The following is a 23783-nucleotide window of genomic DNA, read 5'->3' as shown; positions in this document are numbered from 1 at the left end:
GAGGCTTGCCAGGTCAACCCAATCCTTTGCAGCTCTACTCAGAAGTAGTTCAATTTGTGCCAGTTGTTCAATGAAGCTTCTTCCTCCCAAGTAAGAACAGAGGCATGCACTTAGAAAGACATGTGCTTAGACATGCACATGATCGCTACAAACCACATCCCCCCCCCCGGCTTCTCCAGCCAATTCCAACCACCTTGGGCTCCTCTTTCTGCCCTACTTCAGCCAAAGAAAAAAGTCAGACTACTCACCCTTCATCCAATGATCATCAAAGGAAACGAGCCCACTTGCACCTCCCCTCCTTCTCTGTGTAAAAGCAAAACATTAGCCCTTCCCTGCTTCCTGGCTGGAACTTCCCTGCTACTCACCCAGTCTGAATGATGGCCCCACAAGGTCTCTCACACCACGAGAAAAGTAAGCAAGCACACCCAGACAGACAGACAGACAGACAGACAGACAGACAGACTCCAGTGCGCATGTGTGAGGAATCAGTGCCAAAACAAGTTGCCTCAAACTCAAGTCAGCGCCAGAGTCATCAGTGCAGGTGACTCAAGTCTCCACAAGCCAGCAAAAAATGCTGATTTTTGCAACTCGGGCTTGAGTCACCTAACCCAAGTTTCCATCCCTGGCTGTAACACTAACAAAGAGTAACTCTCCAAGGGCACAATCCTAACCAGGTCTATTCAGAAGTAAGTCCTATTTTGTTCAATGGGGCTTACTCTCAGAAAAGTGTGGTTAGGGCTGCAGCCCAAATCACTTTTCTTACACAGGAAGCTGCCTCCTATTGGTCCACCAAGCCCTGCAACTGAGCACGGGGAGGTGAAAAATCCATAATCCACAGCCAATTAGAATGACAGAAAAAAATTCCTACCCAGCCCTCATAATGAGCAACCAGCTAATCTCAGACTGTACATACCCATCATGGTTTGTAACCTGTGATGGAGCTTTCCTCCAGAAATCTGTCCAATCCCCTTTTTTAGGTATGTAGGTTGGATGCCATCACCACATCCTGTGGCAAGGAGTTCCACAGACTAATTACACACTGCCTTTTATTTCTGTGTAAAGTACCACATACATCATATACATACATACATACATACATATATATTAAGTGATATATTAACACTCTGTATTGCACTAGTCCCTATTATTATTCCTACTGCAACAGTTTCATTCACTCAGTGAATCAGGGGAAGCTTTTCCAAGAGAGAGCAAACCTATGGTTTTTTAATCCACTTTCGATAGCAATATCTTCATTCAGTAATTTACCCTTTTCATTGGCAAGGCCAGGCACAGGGGCAGCCGGACAACAATGAGAGCCCTTCAATCTTACAAGCCTCCCCTCCTCACTGCCAGCTCCAGCCCTGCCCAAGTGGGGTTTCCACCAGCCCTTCCCTCTCCATCTCAGATTATTCTGCAGCTCTGGCAATAACACGGCAAAACAATTTCCTGACCAAAGTAGGAAATGAGCTTTGGAATAAGTTCAGGAACTTCTGAAACAGAGATTTAATTGAAAAACGCTTGGAACCCAAATGACCTTACCCACCAGCAAGCACGCCATTTCCGAAAGCATGCCATCCATGTGGGCTCACAAACTAATGCGCTCTTAGGAAATTATCAGTGCTGGGCCTTGTCAAAACAGCATTAACCCATTTCTGCCCAGCCCACAGGTGTACACATTTGAACCCTGTTGCATATATGCAATGTTGGGCAGAAATTGTTTAAGAGCCAGCAGTGGGAGGCATGGGAGGGGGGGCTTTTAGCACAGACTTGTGTCTCTTGACGCAGAGTGTTCCAGAAGGGAATCCAGCAGCTGATTTTGCACTGTGCAACCAGGGTCCAAAATGTTAATACATGCTTGTTCCCGTGCTCACAGTGGACCCCTTCCACAGATATGGATATAGGGGGTGCTATTTAAATACTGTAGTCGCCCCCCCCACATGCCCATTCCATTACCTTCATTTTTATATAATAGTGCTGTAAGCACTGATGTTCCTCCCTTAAACCCAGTGAAACTCTTGCTTAACCTAAGAGCAACATGTAGGCAATGAGCCTACACGTAATAGACTGGAGACTAACTGAATGCTAACAGCAAGTACTTTCTGTTAACATTCAAGTTAGGCTCCCTCTAGCCTTCCCTCAAGGGATGAGGCTCCGTCTACCCTCCCTCTAGGCTCCCTTTAGCACAGAGGTGTCAAATTCATTTCATATGGTGCACCGAATAGCCTGCTGAGTGACATCATTAAGCAGGAAGTGACATCATTACACAGATGATGACCAGAAATAAGCACTTTGTTCTTACAAAGAAACTCACTAGCTGCCAATGACAGAAGAGAAAGTACGCAAATCCTGTTCAAAATTTCAAGATAAGTGAGAGCCCAATTAACACACTGGGAGAGCCCAATTGTAACAGGGGCCGGAGAAATTGCTTCTGGGATCCACATCTGGCCCATGGGCCTTATGCTTGGCAACCCTGCTCTAGCGGAATGGGCACAGGGGGAGTGCAGGGCCCCCCAATCCATGGATAATTGAATCCATGGATACGTGATCAGCAGATACAGGGGCCTGCCTGTAATTATACACCACTTTTCAACAAAAAAGTAGTTCACAAACTGGTTTACATAGCAGAATAAATGAATAATTCCCTGTCCCCAAAGCGCCCATGATCGAAAAAAAATGAAGCAAAGGCACTACAGCAACAGCTTCTGGAAAAGACACCATGCTAGGGCAAAGAGGGACAGTTGCTCTCCCCGTGTTAAATATAAAAGGGCACCACTTTAAAAAGGTGCCTCTTTGCCCATTTAGCAGGGCAAAAGAAAAACAGGAAGTGCTTGCCAAGAAGTGCTTGCAGTGCTCCCATTAATATTGATTGCTAAAGATTTGATGTGGGAGAAACCTGAAGATCAGCAATTTCAGAAAAACTGTTCCAGACTCTGCAGCAACTCCAAAATTTATAGGGTACCCAATTTATTTTTTTTCCTTGCTTGGCCCAGCCTACCCTCTCAGGGGATACATCACTGTACATAGACAAAAGAGGAAATGTACATGCTCATTGTTTATAAGCCTGCTATCACTAGCCATACTTGAAAAAGACACACACAATGTGACATTAACCCCAAAAAGAAGCTGGAGCAGACTCAACATGACCTAGAGGTAGAGGTGTAGAGGTAGAGTCTACACACCTTCCAGCAAAACCCTGTCGAAGTTGGCCTCTGCAGAACTCACACCTGGTCCTGCCAAGTCTCTGTTTCACTGCCTAAGCTATTGCAGCAGACCACAGAGCAGCTGATGTAACCCCGTCACCCAGAGAACACAGACAGCCCCACACCTAACAAAGGCAGGCGGTTGCCAAGATTCACAATGCAGCAAGCTGAAAATGGAGAGCAGGTGCACAGCAACTGCAGAATCAGGAGTTTCCCAGAGGATCTGACTCAAACCAAATCATGTGAGGCCAAGATCACAGGTCAGTCTGCTTGCTTGTCTAATATGCCTAGGAAAGATTGCCGTTTCCCTCCAAGTAAGACTAAAGATCTTGCTGCAGAAATTCTCACACATGCAAACAAGCTTCTCCACACCAACTTCACAGTTAGGCAGAGCTCTGCAGAAGCATCAGGCAGACAACTGTTTGGATCCCTGCCCACAACACGTGTATGTCCCAACACAAGGAACTGCATCAGTATCCAGCAGTCACACCATTTGAAGTTTAAGGCTCCACTTCAGCATTTTAAATCTCCAGTTAAGGGGTGATTCAGTAAACAGCTGTAGAAACTTGGAACCAATTTAGATGCATTTTGTGCAGAACATTCATCATGTCTTTTATCATCCAACTCTCTCAAATGAATGCTGTGATAGTTATTTAGAATTGAAAACAAGATTTTTAAAAAAATCTAGAAGAGGGGGTCATTTGCAAACAAAAACATAAACAGGACTTTAAAAACAAGAAAAAACATTAATATTAGAAACTTAAATGCCTTGATTAGGGGTTGGGTTTGGGTTCAGGGTAACCAAGAAATTTGGGCAACCAAGAAATTTTATGTCCAGCTTTACTTCGGTCTCCCTAAAAAAAAAAAAAACCCAGAATACACATTGATCCAGTTTTGACATTAGGACAATTTAAGTGGTGGCCTGTTAGGTCTGTTGGTCTGGCTCAGTATGGCAGCCTCACTGAAGCTACAGCCCCTCACCATTATGAGTTGACAAACTTGGGAGGGGGAGCTTATTCTAGGTCAGATTCTAGAACAGATTCTAGGTCAAATGGCCTTATCAAGGAGGTCTGGTAGGAAAGAAATTTGCTTACGTGTTATCTCACAGAATTGCAACCAACAGTCTGAAACATACCGTATGCCTACTTTTGGCCAACTACATATATTTCCCCATCTGGAAGCGGATTGTCTCATCAACAGATTCTACTCAGAGACCACAGTGGTGGGGAAAATGATTAGCAGCCTCTGTTGCTAGAAGTTACTTTATGATCTACAGCAGTATTTCTCAAATTGTGGGTCGTGAGCCAATTTCAGGTGGGTCCCCATTCATTTCAATATTTTATTTTTTAATATATTAGACTTAATGCTCCCATGGTATGCAACTGCATTTGGGAAAATGTTACAGACCTGTACTTTTAACAAGTTACTATATATATTCTAGTAACAATTATAGTAAATGGAACATACTCCTGGGTAAGCATGGGTAGGGCTGCAGCCTAGGATTGTTAAAAATTTTCCTGCTTGATAATGTCACTTCCAGTCATGACAACACTTCTGGTGGGTCCTGACAGAGTCTCATTCTAAAAAGTGGGCCCCAGTGCTAAAAGTTTGAGAACCACTGATCTACAGCATTTGAAAAATAGTTTGCACTTTGTTTCAAGTCACTGCAGCTCAGCGTGGTATCTGGATCAAGCCATACTTCAGCCTGCAGGAGACATCTTGAAGTCCACAAGCAGCCTAAGGTAGTGTTTTGCTCCAAGCAGAGCTGTCAACCTAGTCAAAGATGGGGGGCTTTACTCTGGTGTACTTGAGGCATGAAAAGGGGAAGCGAGTTCAGCCTATTAGACTCCCCTTGGTTCTAAATAGCTGAACCTGCTGGAAATATGAAGGGGTTTGGTTGTTAATGTGAGACACCGTGACATGATAAAAGTCCTCGCGGATATCTGGTGAAACAAGCCAGACTATTACGAAGTATTAGAGTGTCAACAAGCGTCACAGATACTAACTTGTTACAATGCTTTTCAAAAACCCAGCCAGATGGGTATGCATTGTTTGAAACTTTGTCCTTTATTATGGAGCTTTGTAAGCTGGGGCATTTCTTTCAACATGGGAAAGGCGGGATATAAATTTATGAAATAAATAAATATCCCCAAATTGCAAATGCCGAAGACTAAGGCCATGAGAGTGTGGCTTGTTCATGGCAGACATGAAATTTGATTTGGGAAAGTCCCGGTTTGCTGCTCAGTCTCTTCACCCACCACACTATGGCCGAAGGACTGCCTGCCTATAAATGAATCCACCCATCCTGTTAAGATCTAGAAGGAAAACTCTCTTGTCCCACCAATTTCTGAGGTCAGGTAGAGAGTGATATACAAGGGGCCTTCTTAGTGGAGGCTCCCATCCTGTGGAATTCCCTGCCCCTTGATATATCTCCGCCCATCCCTCCTGCCAGCATTTTTCCAGAGATTCAAAGACAGACTTTCTGCAGATATTTTCTAGGTTCTTCCAGTTCATCTTTGTTCTGCTGCTTGTTGCTGTTGTAGGTTTGTTTGCGCTGATCATGTTTTAAGGACTCTGTGTCCTGCTTTAATTGAGTTTTGTAAGCCGCTTTGTGGACAAAAATGTAGGCTATACATTTTAAAAATAAATGAACACAACAGAGCTTTGCAACAGTCATTTTCTCTGTCCCACACCACTGTGGTATCTGGGTGGAATTAGACAGAACTGGTTTCCAGTTGGGGAAGGCTTGAACTGTCCTTTCAATATTCTCCCTGTGCTGAGTTAGCAAGCAACACAAAATTAATGGGATTATTCTTCATGATTCGTATTTTTATTCACAGATCCTGCTGCCGACAACACCTGTTCAGAACATGCTGGGGCACTGTTGCAGTTCAGAATGGGTTGCAAGAAGTTCCTAGTTCAAATTCCACTGTGTGGCTTAAGGCAAGCCCTTGAACTCCTCCACTCCCCCCCCCCCCACAATATGATAATACTGACCAACCTTACAGGGTTGTTGCAAAACATTAAAGAAAGCTCTGTGAACACTAAAAGAATACTAGGCTTTTTTTATTATTTAAACCCCCTTCCGACTGTACCATGAATCTGCATTTTGCGCCAGATGGGCAAAAAAGCAGACTAAGGTCATTGAGACAGCCCCGATGAAGGGGTCATGTTGTTCTAGGTTACCAGTCCCCCAGGCTTCTTCACACTGAAAATGGAAGTGCATAAATACACAGGAGTAGCAGGAGCAGTGGGTATCCACACTGTTGCTAGGAAACAGAACAGGGTCGCCCAACCCTACTTTCTCCAGTAGAGGGGATCTCAAGTCCTCATTGTGCCTTATTAACAAGGTCTGCATTCGCAGCAACAAAGACACACTTTCAACAGCTTAACAAGAACAAAATCGAGGAAATCACTTTGGAACTTCAGTTAAAAAGGGAAGCAGCCGACAGGCTCAATCGGAAGGACTCGCTCAGAGATCCATCTGTTTCCTGCCTGCAGAGGCAGGAGCCGACGGCTAGACGTTGCAGGCAACATGGGTGTAAACAAACTTTGAGAGCCACTTTGGGTAGGGGGGTGAAGAGGAGAAAAGAATAGAGTTGGGGCAAAGGGCCCACACACACTGATCAGGAATGCAGCAAGGTCAGGACAAATCATCATGGAGGACGGCACACACTTCAACTGTCCCCATTTTTCTGGACAATTTCTCTTTTCACAGCATGAGACCCTGTAAAGAAGGTCCATTTAACCCCCACCCCCTTTTAATGGCCTGTTGAAAAGATGCAGAATCTGCAAAGTCAAAACTGAACAGGGATCAGACATGTCCTAGCCAGTGCCATGTGCTGCACACAGACACAAGAAGTTGGCGCCAGCAAAAATCCAGACTTAGCGCAAGCTCTAATCCTCTGGTACAGTGGTTCTCACACACTTAGCACCTGGACAGAATGAGAATCTGTTGGGACCCACCAGAAGTGGTGTCATGACCGGAAGTGACATCATCAAGCAGGAAAATTTTTAACTATCCTAGGTTGCAATCCTACCCACACTTACTACCCAGGAGTAAGTCCCATTTACTAACATTGTTAAAAGAATATACATAGTAGCTTGTTAAAAGTACAGGTCTATAGCATTTCCCCAAATGCAGTCACATATCATGGTAGCATCAAGTCTAATATATTAAAAATAAAATACTGAAATGAATGGGGACACACATGAAATTGTCTCACGACCCACCTAGTGGGTCCCGGCCCACAGTTTAAGAAACACTGCTCTAGTAAACATTAATTCTCTAAATCAGCCATTTTCGACCAGTGTGCTGCAAATCGCCCACAGGTGTGCTGCAGGAGTTTAAGAGGAGGGTCATTTATTAGCAGGGCCATTGAGGGATGTAAGCACCCCCCCCCCCACACACACAGAGGTCTAGTGTGCCTTGTTAATAGTCAAGAAACCGATGGGGTGCCTTGACCATTTTAACATCTTGTCAGTGTGCTGGGAGAAAATTGCTGCTCTAAATAAACAAACTCTTGGCCATCAGTGCAACATACAGCCAGTGAAAAACAGTGGGTCAACTGAGGTGCAGGAGTTTGTGGCACCAAACTTTGGTGCTAGAATACAATGAGCCCACGGGCATGCCCCAACTGTCAGCCTTGAGACATTAGAAGGTAAGGGATAATTTAGAGCTAAAAAACAGTAGGCAAGGCCTTACCACTTCTCCATCCTAAGTTGCCACCTTCCACGCCTGCTGTGCAAACACTTAATATGCACATCTGCACAAGTGAGACACCTAAAGCCCAAGGACAGAGTGAGCAGTGGGCCAAAGATCCAGAGAGATGGTATAGAACACAGCTAAGATGCTGAAACGAGCATCAAGACTGCTTTGGGTTCGAACCTCACCTTTGCTATGAACTCACTAGGTGGCCTTTGGCAAGCCACTTCCTCTGAGCTTCAGTCTTCCCCATCTGCAATATGGGGATAATACTACTTATCTCACAGGGCTGTTGTAAAGATTTCATCCACACTGCACTTTGCACACAACAGTCAGGCTATACATAAGCTACATTTTATTAAATGCAAATTTTCAAGTCTGATGAGATCCTTGATGGCTCTTTATGCCCTCTAATAGTCTTGGCATTGATAGTTGCTGGAGCTCAAAAACCCTCTGGCAGGCTTCAATGCCTGCTTAAAGAGAAAAGCAAGCAAAGGGAAACTTCTCTTTTAAAAGCAGTACACAATCCTCGCCTGCAGCTATTTGTTCCAAGGCTTCTTTGAACATGTCAGGATAAAGGTCTGCTCCAGTTCCCCCCAGAATGCCTCTGTCCAGAGAAAAGACACAACTATTTCTTCTCCAGGAAGCAGAACAGAAGTGAATGTGGGATTGTACCATATATGGAACATTCTCTGAACTGTCAGTCAACCAGAGTTTTACTGGCTTCAACCAGAGTTTTATAGAGTTTAAGAAGCTTTCCTCTTGGCATGTTGCCAGTTTGGGAAGATGTAAATCCTGGGGCTCAGTGGTTACCTGGTAAGATGGTGGAATGCCTCATCAAAGATAGAATCTCAAAACACATAGATGAACAGGGAGAATCAGCATGGCTTCTGTAAGGGTAAGTCTTGCCTCACGAACCTTTCAGAATACTTTGAAAAGGTCAACAGGCATGTGGATGTGGGAGAACCCATGGACATTATATATCTGGACTTTCAGAAGGCGTTCGACACGGTCCCTCACCAAAAGCTACTGAAAAAACGCCACAGTCAGGGAATTAGAGGGCAGGTCCTCTCCTGGATTGAGACCTGGTTGAAGACCAGGAAACAGAGTGGGTGTCAATGGGCAATTTTCACAATGGAGAGGGGTGAAAAGCGGTGTGCCCCAATGATCGGTGCTCTTCAACCTCTTCATGACCTGGAGACGGGGTGAGCAGTGAGGTGGCTAAATTTGCAGACGACACCATACTTTCCAAGTGGTGATTTCCAAGTAGTGATTTCATACTTCCAGACGTGATTGTGAGGAGCTCCAGAAGGATCTCTCCAAACCGGCAGAATGCACAGCAAAATGCATTTCAATGTCAGTAAGTGTAAATTCACGCACACTGGGGCAAAAAATCAAAACTTCACATATAGGCTAATGGGTTCTGAGCTGTCTGTGACAGATCAGGAGAGATATCTTGGGGTGGTGGCAGACAGGTCGATGAAAGTGTCGACTCAATGTGCGGCGGCAGTAAAGAAGGCCAATTCTATGCTGGGGATAATTAGAAACGGTATTGAGAACAAAACAGTTAATATTATAATGCCTTTGTACAAATCGATGGTAAGGCCACATCTGGAGTATTGTGTCCAGTTCGGGTCGCCACAACTCAAAAAAGACATAGTGGAAATGGAAAAGGTGCAAAAGAGCGACTAAGATGATTACTGGTCTGGGGCACCTTCCTTATGAGGAAAGGCTACAGCATTTGGGCCTCTTCAGCCTAGAAAAGAGGCGCCTGAGGGGGGACATGATTGAGACATACAAAATTAAGCATGGGAAGGATAAAGTGGATAGAGAGATGCTCTTTACACTCTCACATAACACCAGAACCAGGGGACATCCACTAAAATTGAGTGTTGGGAGAGTTAGGAGAGACAAAAGAAAATATTTCTTTACTCAGCGTGTGGTTGGTCTGTGAAACTCCTTGCCACAGGATGTGGTGACGGCATCTGGCCTAGATGCCTTTAAAAGGGGATTGGACAAGTTTCTGGAGAAAAAATCCATTACGGGTTACAAGCCATGATGTGTATGCGCAACCTCCTGATTTTAGAAATGGGCTATGTCAGTACGCCAGATGCAAGGGAGGGCACCAGAATGAGGTTTCTTGTTATCTGGTGTGCTCCCTGGGGCATTTGGTGGGCCGCTGTGAGATACAGGAAGCTGGACTAGATGGGCCTATGGCCTGATCCAGTGGGGCTGTTCTTATGTTTGATTTTGTTCACAGCGTTAGCAAACAAATATCTATTCAGCCAATGTAAGATTAAAAGGGCTATCCTTCAGGAGAACTCTCTGCACATGATCAGAGACACACACAGAAAATGGTTTCCTCCACAGAGGAAAGAAAATGGGAAGGCAGGTTGGTGCCCTAAGTGGAGAGGGGAGGCTTACAGTCTAGATCAGTGGCCTACAACCTTTTTTGTGCCATGACCCCAATCAATCAATCAAGTATGAGGCTGGGGACCCCAACACTGATCCCATCCCCGCTCCTGGGACTCAATCTGTCTGCCCCCATCACCACTCACACCCCACTGTCCCAGGCAGCAGCAAACTTAGCACAGCCATTTTTGCTCATCAAGATAATACATCCCTTTGACTGTCATATCAGTGCCCTACAGGCACAGTAACAGAGGGTGGCCTGCAGCAGACAGCAAAGTAACAGTGGAGCAAGGCTCAGCAAGAATCCCATGGATGCAAGCAGTGTTCACATGTGGAATGCTGGCCTGTGTGCAACCCTCTGCCCCAACCCATACTGCACCATGCTACCCCAACAGTATGGCATGATCAGCAGCCATTTTGGTTCTGCTAACTTGCCGTGATCCCACAAATGTGGGGTTTGTGACCTCACTGAGGTCACAACCCCAAGGTTGAAGAACACCGGTCTAGATAATAACCCAAGCTGCAGAAGTGGAGAGAAATTGAGGCAGGGATAAACAGGGAAAGAATATGGTACTTGTTCAATTAAACTTACTTAAACTTTGTTACAGTAGGAGACATGGACTCTTGCCACTATCCATTAGGAACAGGTACTCAGCTCCTTTACTCAATAATTCTTCATCCACTGACATTTGTTCCCTGCCCACCCACCCCCCAATTTAACATTTTCTTAATCCATTTCTGTCCAGCCCACAGGTGTACACATTTAATCCCTGTTGCGTATATGCAATGCTGGGCAGAAAGAGCTTAAAGAAACTTAGCCCTTGCAAAGCCCCCCCCTTTTGCCTCTGATCATTGCTGTTGATTAGCGGATAAAGGCATTTTTAGCAGCTCTGAGATGTTGCTAGCTGTCTTCCCCCAAACAACCCCGTGGGTGTATGTCTATGCATATGTGGGGCTTCCACATTTCACTAAGTGGGAATGTGAAAAATGCTACCAGGACTCCTGGCAGGAGCATCAATGCATCTCAATTTGGTGCTTTCATGGAGAAATGTAAATGTTGTTATATTTCATACTTCAGCTCTTGGGTTGCTTCCGGCAAAATGATCATAAAAAGAACATGCTGTATTGGGGGAAAAGAAAAATGCAACAGGCCCAGACATTCCTTATATGATACTGAGGCAACTGCCCTCACTTTACCTTCTCCTTGTTGCATGGGAGGGGCTCATACAGTTTCAGAAGAGGGAGCCACAAAAAGGAAGGGGAGGCACAGTCTATGCTGGACCAGGATCATTCCAGGGAGGCCCCCATACCGATCACCACAGGCTCCCTAGCCGAACTCCAACTCCAGGTGCTATCTTCTGTACAAATGCTCCCCTGCCTGGCCCTATTCAGGCTTGTGCCAGAAATCTGGAGGGGCAGTTGGGAAGGGGCAGAAAAAGTGGGGCAATCACTGCCAAACAGCCAGAACATAAATATGGAAAGCAGAGTTTTTGTACATTTACATAGCACCATCAAGGAACAGGGGCCTTCACAAAGAATAAGATGACAAGCCTCTGCCCTGAGGTGCTAGACACCAATGCAAGGATGCCCATAGAAGAAGGGGAAGAGGAATGAAAGCCATGGAAAACCAGGAAAATATGCAATAGCTTTACAGTAGGGAATGGGGACTATGGCATTGTGCCAAAGGTTTCATGGGAAAGGTGAGCTCTGAGGAAGTAAGAAAGGAGATCTATATATTACTTCTTAGCTATATCACTTCTTACTGAGTAGTGGGTTGAGTCCTAAATGCTGCTTTCCCCCTTCCCAGGGTTAAAAAAGCCCTGCTTCTTGTGACTGCCCAGCCTAAATTTATGAAGCTGCCCTCCAAGTCAATAAACTCCTGGGCATCCAGCTTGGTTATTGTCAACTGTTCAGGATACAAAAGTGGTCTTTCCCACCCAGCCCTACCTGCAGATGTTGCCAGGGATTCCACCAGAAACCTTCCACCCACAGAGCCTGCACTCTATGGAGTAAAAAACTGAAATGCCACTGCAAGCGCACGCGCGCACACACCCCTGACCTGACCTCCAGTCTGCCCTCCAAAGAAACTTCTTGATGGCTTTTCCTAATCTTAAAGCAGCAATTTTCAACCACAGTGCTATGGCACATTAGTGTGCCACAAATGGTCCACAGGTGTGCCATGGGAGTTGAGAGTAGGGTCATTTATTAGTAGGGCCATTGGGGGTGTGATACCCCCACTAGTAGTGCAGTGTGCCCTGCCAATTGTCAAAAAACTGAGGGTGTGCCTTGGCAATTTGAACATCTTGTCACGTGCCGTGAGATTAAAAAGGCTGAACATGGTTGTTTTAGAGCAGGGGTCTCCAAACCCCGGCCCAGGGGCCAGATGCGGACCACAGCCAGCCTCTTTCTGGCCTGCAGCCAACCTTGTCTCCTGAAAGTCTCTGGCCCACTCAGCTGAACATGACCAGAACTGTGCTCTGATTGTGTCTGGAGCATGTTCTGAGGGCCAGAGAGGTTGAATGAATTGAGCCCATTCATTCATTCATTCATTCATTCATTTATTCACTCATCCAAGTTCCATCTCTAATTTATTTATTTAAATTTGTTTTCCGGCCCTCCACACCATGCCAGATATTTGATGCGGCCCTCTCCAAAAAGTTTGGAGACCCCTGCCTTAGGGATTCCAATGCAGAGCAGCTTTGTCCAAAAAGCAGCCCCCTTTCAAGAGAAATGGCAGGAGTGCTGGTAGAAGATTCCCTCCTGGGCAGCAGCCACAGGGACCAAAACATTCAAGGAATTCCATGCTATGCCACCACACAGAGGTCCCTGAGGTCTAACTCCAGCAATTGTGATGCAGTGTTGCTCCTTCTGTTGTCTAGGGGGCTAGGGTTTTTAAAGGAAAGCCCACACGCTGGGCCCACATTTCTTGACTGGGTTTATTCACTTCCCCAGTTCTCTCTCCCCCCCCCCCCAACACTACTTCCAGTTCTCCTGCTGTCGAGCTCGGAAGCACCACGATGCCAATCACCATGGAAACCTTTAACCAGGGAACTGATGCAAAACCAACAGGATATCAATTCCAATAATCTCCTTACAAGGTTTTCCTAGAGCACCAGCCTCATAAAAAGTAATTAGGTGGTAATTAACAGGACATCACAGGTAGAGGTGGCTTGTTTGGCTTCAGTCTGCCCTCTGAGCAGAGGAACAGATACAAAACCAGACTATTTGGAAGGGGGGTGGCAGGGAACACAGCTGAAGCTTGCTCGGGTTTGCTCATTACCCTTGTGATGGACAAAGGGACTCCAAAGTAAGCTCAAATCATACATCTATCAAGGTTTTATGTTTGCATTTGTTTTTTACTTTTAAAGGTCAATTTCAGGCTGTCTATATTTGGGGCAACTGCGTATTTTAGATGAACACAATACCACTACTACCCATTTGTATAACACAGCATTCCTCAAACTGTGGGTTGGGACCCACGAGGTGGGTCACAGAGCACCTAGCTCAGTTGCCATTTAAAATACAGAGCTGAAAATACAGGGTCAAGAGCTGCTGGGCAGGGTGGGCTCCTGGTGGCCTGGTGCTTTGCCCTGAATAGGTGAGAAGGTGGGATGCTGGAAAGGGGGGAGAACTGTGTGGTTGGAGAAGGATCCAAGTCTGTGTTCTGCTCTGACTTCCAAGTTGGAATGTTTGAATTCCAAGTTTTGCAAAATAACAGCACACGTACAGCATGTAATGGGACCTTTGGCTGACTGAGTTTTAGGTGTGAAGCCTAAATTGATGATGTCATTTCCGGCCATGACATCACTTCCAGGTTAATGACTACTTGTCCGGCGGGTCCCAACAGATTGTCATTCCCAGTGCTATAAAGTCTGAGAACCACTTTGAGTATGGAGAGGATTTTATACTATTATCTCAGTGTTGTCTTTATAACACCTCTATGCAGGAAATGAATATTACCTTACAGGTGGGAAAGACTGAGGCTGATAAGAAATTGCTTACTCAAGGCAAGTCTTACACACCAAGTGAGATCACATGAAACAAACCAGGTGAGCCCCGATTCACAGCTCAGCCTCCCAGTTGCTAGCTGTACCAAAGCTTCCATCTATTTTCATTTGGTATTCACTAGGTTAAAGAAAATGAAATGCAAATTGCACTGACATGCAGAAGGTGCAATTAACTGCAGTCCTCTAAGCTCATGATTGATTTCCCATGTGGCACTTAGTGCCAAACACAGTCTGCCCCTGCTCCACAGTTTATACTCCAAGAACTCCTAGGGGAAAACAGCCCGATGTTTTTGTACCCGAGATTTACACACAGAGAGAGAGAGAGAGAGAGAATCAACTTGGGGTCAAATCAACACATTCATGAAAAACTTTTAGGGCAATCCTTCCTGGACTCTATAACTTCAGAATACTGGTAAGGGAATTACTGTAAGGGTACCAGAATGCTGGTAAGGTAGAGCAGAAACTCACAATTCACTCCTCTAGGACAGAGGTCACCTTTCATTTCTTTGCAATGCAAATTGATTTGAGAACTTTTCCTGCAAAGCAGTAAATAAAATATTCTTAATCACCATGACACTGAGAAAACTGTCTCACCCAGTCTCCTGCCCCTGATGTGCTAGTTGACTTTTACAGAGAGATTTATCATTCAAACATTCATGAAAGTTGAAACATTGGAACTCCCCCAATGTGAAGGATAAAGTGGTAGGATCTCAGATGGTGGGGATATCACTAGGGCTTGCATCACCTGGGGGCTGGGGATAAGAATAGGCCCTCAGTTTGGCTGAACTTGCTGTCAGAGGCAACTAAACAGCCACCGGGTAGATGGGACTCGTCAACCTGGGAAGGCAGCTCATCTGAGAGAAGGAAAACTCTGATCCCAAACCTCCACTGCCTTGTGGCTACATCCAGTTAAGGAAAAGGCTTCAGGAGTCAACCTCGAGGCAAAATCCGGAGCCAGAGTCCCTGAGGCAGTTCATGGCTGAACACAGTCACGTTCTGGGAACTCCTGCGACGCCACTGGAACCAACCATATTGGCCTGTGCCTTTCCATTGGACCATTTCAGCGACGTGGAGAGGGGGGATTTGCTGCATGGGTAACAGTCTATCCTCCATATCTACCTTATCCAGGCTTCGCACACTGGAGAGGACACTCTGTTCCAGAACCACCATTCAGAGCACGATACCATAGTCTTCCGAGCCTGAAGGATGCCAACATGGATGGCATCACCAGGTACAAGAGCTTATAGCATCACCCCCATGATGGACCTTCTCCCATACCAGACCATACAGAATAAATTACAAAATCATATGCATAACCTAAACACAATGGCATCACTAGAGTTTGTGTGACGCCCCCCCCCATTCACTTTATTTAAATACAGAGCAGCACAAGTCATCCAACAAATCTGTAACCAATGGCCAACTTGATGGCACTCACACAACTGAATAAGAGCTCTGGTATTAGCTCTGAGACATGGAAATGAGAACTGATTCAAGTGAGAACCTGATTGGTTCCCTGCTGTGTCGTCATAACACCACATTGGCTCTCAAAAGAATCAGTCTCATTGGTCAGTTGTGAGTTACAGAAATTCACTTTGTTACATAAGGCATTTTTCCTTTTCTATCAGCAACTGTTACCTTGCACATGCCCGATCTCGTCTGATCTTGGAAGCTAAGCAGGGTCAGGCCTGGTTAGTACTTGGATGGGAGACTGCCTGGGAATACCAGGTGCTGTAGGCTTATACCTTAGTCTTTCGAAATTGAAGTTGCCAACCAACCTTTTCCTTTTCTGGTTATTTGGCCATAACTTTTGAAAGAATACAGATATTTCAGTGTGGTTTGTTACATTGCATTTCGCATTAAATTACACATCGAATGATATACAATGTGACTGCATTATTCAAACTTACCGAGATTTCCACAGTTTTGGTCAGTAGCAGTGTCACCCCTGAATGTGTCACCAGGTGCAGTCCGCACCCCCTCATGATGCCACTGTCAGATGGCAGTACGCATTTTCTCTGAACACGTTGATCAGTAAAAGGCTTCCAAGACTGTAAGCCTGGCTGAACACTTCAATAATCCACGTAGACCAGCAGCACCACTGTGGATCTGAATGACCTAGTTCAGTGTTTCTCACACTGTGGGTCTGGACCCACTAGGTGGGTCACTAGACAATTTCTGGTGGGTCTCCATTCATTTCAATATTTTATTTTTAATATGTTAGGCTTGATGCTACCATGGTATGTGGTGGCATTTGGGGAAATGTTACAGATCTGCATTTTGAGCAGACTATATATATAGACTTGATGCTACCACGATATGTGACTGCATTTAGGGAAATGATACAGATCTGTGCTTTGAACGGGCTACTATATATATATGCTTTTTACATTGATAGTAAAAGGAACTTACTCCTGAGTAAGTGTGGGTAGATCGCAGCCTAGGATTGTTAAAAAATTTTCCTGCTTGATGATTTCACTTCCCATCATGACAATGCTTCTGGTGGGTCACATTCTAAAAAGTGGGACCCAGGGTTAAAAGTTTGAGAACCACTGACCTAGTTGGCTCCTTGTCCTTCAGGCACCTCCCCACCTCTCCACCAGACGCTGTTCGACTCAGAGTTTTAACTGGAGGTGCTCTAAGAGGATTCCCTGCCTAAGGCAGGGGGTTGGACTAGATGACCTATTAGGCCCTTTCCAATTATATGATTCTATGAACTACTGAGTCATAAGAACAGTCGCACTGGATCAGGCCATAGGCCCATCTAGTCCAGCTTCCTGTATCTCACAGCGGCCCACCAAATGCCCCAGGGAGCACACCAGATAACAAGAGACCTCATCCTGGTGCCCTCCCCTGCATCTGGCACTCTGAAACATAGCCCATTTCTAAAATGAGGAGGTTGCACATATACATCATGGCTTGTAACCCGTAATGGATTTTTCCTCCAGAAACTTGTCCAATCCTCTTTTAAAGGCGTCCAGGCCAGATGCCATCACCACATCATGTGGCAAGGAGTTCCACAGACCAACCACACGCTGAGTAAAGAAATATTTTCTTTTGTCTCTCCTAACTCTCCCAACACTCAATTTTAGTGGATGTCCCCTAGTTCTGGTGTTATGTGAGAGTGTAAAGAGCATCTCCCTATCCACTCTGTCCATCCCCTGCATAATTTTGTATGTCTCAATCATGTCCCCGCTCAGGCACCTCTTTTCTAGGCTGAAGAGGCCCAAACGCCGTAGCCTTTCCTTATAAGGAAGGTTCCCCAGCCCCGTAATCATCTTAGTTGCTCTCTTTTGCACCTTTTCCATTTCCACTATGTCTTTTTTGAGATGCGGCAACCAGAACTGGACACAATACTCCAGATGTGGCCTTACCATCAATTTGTACAACAGCATTATAATATTAGCCGTCTTGTTCTCAATGCCTTTTCTAATGTCAAGCAGTAAGTCAAGCAGCAGCCAAAAATGGCCAACAACCTGATCAAGTATTTGGGTGCAATAAACGCTTGTATTTGGGTTGCAGAACTTCTGTGCAGAGGATGGGAGAGGAGAGCAGTACAGTAAAAAAAAAGCCATTTGTATTGGGGTGGGCAGTTGAGGATACATGGGGCAGGGGGTGTAACTAGAAGCTATTAGGGAAGGCATGGGAGGTATGTTCCCATCTCCTGAAGCTTTCTTCAGTCATCTGCAACACACATTCATACACATCAACATTTCATTTAATGTTTCATTTAATAACACTCAGTATTCCCATTACTCTGAATGCATGATGCACTTTACATGGATTTTCTTGATATTTTGCTTGCAAACAACCTGGAAGGTAAATCTGTATTAGCCCCATACTGCAGATGAAGCTGAGGTGAAATAGCTTGCCGAAGACCTACCACAGCAGAGAGCATCAGAAGAGCCCTGCTGGATCAGGCCAAAGGTCCATGCAGTCCAGCTTCCTGTAACTCTCAATGGCCCACCGGATGCCTCAGGGAGGCACACAAAACAACGAGAGACTATCCTGTGGCTATCCCCTTGCATCTGACAATCATAGGCTACTTCTAAAACCAGGAGGTTGTGTAGACCCATCATGGCTTTTAACCTGTGATAAATTTATCTTCCATCAATTTGTTCAATTCCCATTTCAAGGCATCTAGGCCAGACACCATCCCTATATTCTGTGGTAAGGTGTTCCGCAGACTAATTACATGCTGAGTTATGAAATACTTCCTTTTATCTGTCCTAGCTCTTCTGACACTCAATTTTAGTGAATGTCCCCTGGTTCCGGTGTTGTGAAAAAAGGACAAGGACATCCCTCTATCGATCCCCTTCATAATTTTGTACTTCTCAATCATGCCCCTTCCTCAGGCACCTTTTCTCTAAGCAGAAGAGTCCGCAAAGCAAAAAGTGAACCAGTGAAGTCCTGATTCACAGCGCAAACCATAGCCACTCTGCTACACTAGCTTTTTAAAAAAACAAACAAACAAAAATTAACACAAATTCTTCTCAGGTTGAAATTCCCAGTCTTTAAAATCACTCAGCTCAAAACCGAGGCTCCTGAGTTTGGGGGCTGAATGCCATCACCATGTAAAGTGCTAGAAGCAGTTCAAGAAATGGCAGTGCTAAAATTGCAGGTTTCAACATCTTTGTAATGCTCTTATCCACATATCCAGGGGCTGTAGCAACCGCTTTGCCTGCAAAGAATCCCTGGTTCAGCCAGGCTGGGAAGGACCTCTTTTTCTAAAACCCTGGAGAGAAGATACCAGTCCATGCCAATAACAATACACAGCACCTGGGATCCAGGGGTGGACTGGTAGAAAGCACCTTCAATGCTCGAAGGAAGTGCCACTAGCCAGCCACTCCCCCTTGGTCTCCATCCAAGCTCAGTACACTGTTCATTACTGCACCCAGATTCCCTCTTCCGCCCCTTGGGACTCAATGAAATTGACAGACAAAGCAAAGCATCTGATTTTGCAGTTAGCTGGCTTGAAGCCAGTGAGTGACACTTGCGAATAAAAGGAGCTCTCTCTGTCTCTCAGACCTGCACAATGAGATGCTCAAGAAAGGTTTGGGCAAAGGGCTCTCTCCAACAGTTTGGAAAGCCACCCCTTGTGCCATGTCCACAAAAGCCGCAGTTCCAAGGGCCAGCAGCTGCCTCTCCGTTTCCAGCAACTAGCCCCACCCAAAAGCCAAGCCTGGCATTGCTGCAGCTGTAACCATGATAAGGAACCATGTGATCGGAAGACTGGAAGTAAGTGCTAAGGGCAAATGCTAATTAGCATCAATCAGGCTGCTGTGACACACTTATAAAATTATAACCCATACACGCATAATGCAACTCAATGCGCTCCTGCTTTGGTGGTGTGTGCTTGGTGGAGAAATCTAGGCACCCTGGAGTCAGACTGCACATGGAAGAAACTGTCAAGGAGGGAGAAGCAATTTGGCTACAATTCCTACCGCAAAATATTTTTTGTATGCAACTTGCTCAACCTTAGGCCGTTTACAAAAGTGTTCTTTGGAGAGTAGGAAAGAAGTGGTTCACAGATAACTGCATGAGGATTCAAAAATTCCTTTTATGGCTTGGTGAAAATCCTGAGAGGAGACTCTTTTTCAGAAAAAGTTTCTAGTCCTCATGGTCCGCGAGCAAAATTGATGGTATGGTGGTAAACTGCTAACAAATCAGAAACATGCAGGGAAGGAGGTTCCTGGTTGTTATATAAGCATAAAATTCAGTACTACAGGGACAACAGCTGTGTAGAGTGATGTTTTGGTCTAGCTGCAGGACCCCTAAAATGATAAATGGTTAGCGAGGCATGAAACAGTGGCCATAGCAGGGATCTCCAAACTATGACAGAGGTAGTCACTCACCTCTGCCATATATAAAACCAGGTTTTTCTGCTCACAAAAATGTGTAAAAATAAACAATGTGACCCTCATATTGAAAAGTTTGGAGTTTCTTTAAAACTAAAGAAAAGATTCTCAGCTAAGATTGCAGAACACATAAGAAAGCAGAATACACCAGCCCAGATAGCTTCTCTCGACTTGACAATTCCAACACAGTAAGTGCCAAGAATGTACACTCAGGACACTGCTGCCCAAGAGAATTACACTTCAAAACATACAGCACCTGCCACCAGCCACACACTGCGGTATCGCAAGACTGACTGCATGTGCTGGATACAAGATAGGCCTGCATTTAAGTTCTTAGCAATCCCAGCACAGTATAAGTCATCACAGGTCGGCAGGAGTCCATCTCCTGAGCTCGGGCGCTGGAGCAAAGGGAAAGCCTGCCAAAGGTTTACAGGGGAAAAAGAAAGGAAGGGAGAAAAAAGAAGCGAAGACAAGCAAGAGGGGCCATTTACACCCAGCAATTGACTCAGCTGTAACATGACCCCAGCTGTGTCTTGCTATTGAGAACACTAACTACAAACAGCTTCCATTCAGCACCTCCTGCCAAAATAACAAACAGGGTCTACTTCTCTGGCTGCCTGTCAGGCTCTCCTCCTGCCCTCCTGGTCTGAAAGCCTTTTATTTTTTTTAGAACACACACACACAGGCTCTGACTTACTCTCCAAAACTGCTAGACTTAGTTTAAATAGGCCAAAACATTTTCTGCATCATCCCATCCCACCAATTTAAAGTGGCAGGAAATCAGTGTGATAAGATATAATCCCGCATAATGCTGCCAAGCAAGGGGCAACCTTGCCAGAAGAAGAAATGGTCCCCATACACAGCAGGGGGTAGGCAGGGGTTAGGGAAGAACTGGGGATTGGGAGCAGCCATTTACACTGTAAGAAGTAAGGCTGAACTTCTTTTTGCCCAAAGCAGAACTTTGGGCCCAGAAGGCTGAACTTGCTTTTTGCCCAAAGCAGTCCCCATTCTGCAAGATGACCCCATAGGAACATAAGAAGAGCCCGGCTGGATCAGGCCAAAGGCCCAGATACAGGATCAGGATCAGGGAGATACAGGATCTCCCAGCAGCCCACCAGATTCCTCAGGGAGCACACAGGATGGCAAAAGACCTGCATCCTGGTGCCACTCCCTTGCATCTGGGATGGGCAGAGGTCTGGCTCAGTTGCTAGAGCTGCTGCCTTGTATGCCTGAAGATCTGAGGCTGCCAGTTCGAAACAACTGGAAGTACCGGTTCCGGTACAGTACCCAAGAACTGACGACACGCTGATATACTGATGAGCTGACCCTAGGTGGTAGAGAGGAGTTGTAGTCAAGTGGAGCGTGGGAGGCGAAGGGCCAGAGAGAGGCCAGACCGGGAAGGAATCCAGTTGGAATGAGGAGTTCTATGAAAGACTATAACTATTCAACTGTAAAAATCCCTACCGGGGTTTAGAACAGCCTGTCTATGTAAACCGCCTTGGATTTAGGAGAAATCTAAGACCAAAGAAAGGCAGTATATAAATACCTGTATAAATATATAAAATAAATAAATTCTGAGTTAGTCTACTTCTAAAACCAGGAGGTTGCACATACCCAAGCTATATGTGACAGCTTGGAACCTGTGATGGACTTTTCTTCCATTACTCTGAACCCTTTTAAAGGTAACCAGGCCAGGTGCCAGGTGCCACATCCTGTGCCAAGTAGTTCCTCAGATTAATTTGTTTTCTTTACCCAGCATGTAATTGACCCCAGAATATTCTGCACTCAGAATAAATGAGAAGACCACGGAGTCCATTGCATTTGTTCTCTACTGGATAGTTCCAACCTACCGATCTGGTTCTGAACCTTCTCAGAAGTGCATTTTGGCAAAGGGTAGAAAGATGACCGACAGAGACACACTGTTTCCTACACTAACAAACAACTGGAGCATCCATCAGTGTGAATGCAAATGCATGCACCTGAAGGGACAGGTTCTGGGGGGGGGGGCTTCAGGAAGTGGGAAATTATTGAAAAGCATCAATGCCTGTGTATAGTACTATATAAATACACATCGTTGGTTGTTCCAATCATTTATAGACACAAGTGTAGGAAACTCTGTCGGCTATATCTTTCCATCCAAAAGGATACCAACAGCATTTTATTGGACTGAATTATTTGCTTGTACATATCTGGAATACAACAGGTGTTCCTTGCAAATCCAAGGACAAAAGCACGAGAGCAGTGGTTCTCAAACCTTTTAGCCCAGGACTCACTTTTTAAAATGATAATCTCTCAGGACCCACCGGAAGTGATATCATTAACCTGGAAGTGATGTCATGGCCAGAAGTGACATCATCACTGGAGGAAAAGTTCATTACAGATTACAAGTAGGTATGTGCAGGCTCTTGGCTTTAGAGGCAGGCTGCCTCTGATTGCCAGATGCAGGGGAGGACACCAGGATGCAGGTTGTGTCTGTTGTCTTGTGTGCTCCCTGAAGCATTTCAGAGATTCAGAGTTGGAAGGTACCTATTAGGTCATCTAGTCCAATCCCCTGCCTTAGGCAGGAAATTCTCTTAGAGCATCTCCCACAGGTGCTTGTCAAACCTCTGCTTGAATATCTCTAGTGAGGAAGAGTCCACCACCTCTCTCGGCAATCTGTTCCACTGCCAAACCGCCCTGATCGTCAGGAATTTTTTCCTGATGTCTAATCAAAATCTCCCCTCCTGCAGTTTGTACCCTTTGGTTCTAGTTCTGCTGACAGCTGAGAATAAATTATTCCCTTCTTCCATATGACAGCCCTTTAGGTATTTGAAGACAGCTATCATATCCCCTCTCAGCCTTCTCTTCTCCAGGCTGAACATGCAAAGTTCCCTCAAACTTTCCTCGCAGAGCTTGTCCTCCAGCCCCCTGATCATCCTCGTCGCTCTCCTCTGAACCTACTCCAGTTTGGCTGCATCTTTCTTAAAGTGAGGTGCCCAGAATTGGACACAATATCCCAGGTGAGGTCTAACCAGTGCAGGGTAAAGCAGAACCACAACTTCTCGTGACTTGGAAGCTACGGTTCTGTTAACGCAGGCTAATTTGGTGGGCCACTGTGAGATACAGGAGGCTGGACTAGATGGACCTTTGGCCTGATGCAGTGGGGCTCTTCTTATGTTCCTATTAAGGGAAAAAATTTTGACAATCATAGGCTGCAATCTTATCCACACTTACCCAGAAGTAAGCCTCACTGACTATCATTGCTACAATGTACATTGTAGTCTGTAAAAGTACAGATCTCCCCAAATGCAGTCAAGTACCATGTTGGCATAAAGTCTAATAAAATACTGAAATTAACAGGGATCCACCTGAAATTGGGTCACGACCCATCTAGTGGGTTCCGACTCAGTTTGAGAAACAGTGCCCTAGAGGTTGAACATTTAGAGATGGGCCCAGGATGAGCTACTGCTGAGCTCCTCCCCACCTCTGGTATAGCAACAGCTTCCAGATCCAGCCATGCAGGAGAATTTATGGGAGGCCTCACAGCTCACCTTCTCATTACTATGTCATAAGACAATAGAGAAGATGGGCCCCTGCCCTGAAGGGACTCCCTATCTGGAAC

General features: G+C 45.4%; 1 protein-coding gene and 1 pseudogene across 16 annotated transcripts in view; one reads left to right on the top strand and one right to left on the bottom strand.

Moving 5' to 3' along the window:
* FBRSL1 (fibrosin like 1) overlaps positions 1 to 23783 on the bottom strand; it is an 863567-nt gene that overhangs the window by 784969 nt on the left and 54815 nt on the right. The gene's annotated exons all lie outside the window — the stretch shown is intronic.
* Positions 15945 to 16064, top strand: LOC136634620 (5S ribosomal RNA; annotated as a pseudogene).

The sequence above is a fragment of the Tiliqua scincoides genome, chromosome 14, assembly GCF_035046505.1.
Source record: "Tiliqua scincoides isolate rTilSci1 chromosome 14, rTilSci1.hap2, whole genome shotgun sequence".
Taxonomy (NCBI): domain Eukaryota; kingdom Metazoa; phylum Chordata; class Lepidosauria; order Squamata; family Scincidae; genus Tiliqua; species Tiliqua scincoides.
Note: the sequence above shows the minus strand (reverse complement) of the source record. Positions and strands in the feature narration are given on the sequence as shown.